This window comes from Triticum dicoccoides, chromosome 7B, assembly GCF_002162155.2.
Source record: "Triticum dicoccoides isolate Atlit2015 ecotype Zavitan chromosome 7B, WEW_v2.0, whole genome shotgun sequence".
NCBI lineage: Eukaryota > Viridiplantae > Streptophyta > Magnoliopsida > Poales > Poaceae > Triticum > Triticum dicoccoides.
Window position 1 is genome coordinate 594253144 of NC_041393.1, and position 1322 is coordinate 594254465.

A 1322-nucleotide genomic window follows, 5' to 3' on the forward strand; every position below is an offset into this window, starting at 1 on the left:
CCACACACACACTCACTTTTAGTCGGCAGTCCAGAGAGGCATCTCACTAAGATTGACCGTAAAATAGACCAAGAATAATCCACCTTGGTCGTACAATCTCTCTCTTGTTGCTGGTCAAAGTGATGGTCGTCCATGCGACCCCAGATAGGCTAGCTCTCCAATAATCATGCAAGTAGCTAGTCCCCGAAGACAACCACTACATGCGTGTGGCCCAAACATATGTGTGGATCAGGTGTGTTTTTTAGTACACAATGGAACAACTTTGATGTGGCACCGTGATTTCGAACTAGAAATTCCAACACTGGGTCAGGGTTAGGTTGATGATGCATATGTATGTTATGCCACACTTCAAGCCGATGACGGGGATTCATACATGCATGCCTGCATAGTATATGCACTCAAACTTTAATTAGGTCTGAATCTCACCATGACCTATACTACGATAACACAAACCAAATGAAGAATCTGCCATGGTAACCTATCTTATTGTCGGTCAAGGTGATCATGGATGTCCACACGAGCCCATGAATATATAGGCTTGTCGCCCATAACCATGCGAGGGAGTGTACCATTCGAATACAACCACTACATGCATATGTATGGAGGTGATGCGTGCATGCATGTTTGAATACCATTTCACAACATTGATATGGCGCGTGCATCGAAAATCATACACTCTCCCCACACAGAGCAAGATCGGTTCATGACGTGTCGTTGTACTAGCCACTTCGACTCGATGGGAGGGATTCATGCGTACACATGCATGCGTTGTGCTCATATATATATATATACAGTATTTACAAGCAAAAAAATAACCCCCTCCTAAGTTAAATTAACCACTCTCGTTGTCAGGCAAAAAGTTGTATGTATATACCTTCATAAGAGTTTCCATTCTTCTTCGTACAATGAAATAAATTAAGAAATTTCATTTATCACTTTCCTATTCAACCCATGATATTAAGACACCTAAATAATAAATTTATTAGTACTTGCCAATTACTTCCATAAAGCATATATGGAAGCCGCTTAATATACTCGCCCCCATTCTTATCTGCATGCATCAGTCGAAGATCCGACGGCCACGAGGTAAGGAGCTTGGGCACCTAAGGAAATTTCATTTATCACTTTCCTATTCAACCCATGATATTAAGACACCTAAATAATAAATTTATTAGTACTTGCCAATTACTTCCATAAAGCATATATGGAAGCCACTTAATATACTCGCCCCCATTATAGCTAGGATTTTCCCTATATATATATATATATATATATATATATATATATATATATATATATATATATATATATATATATATATA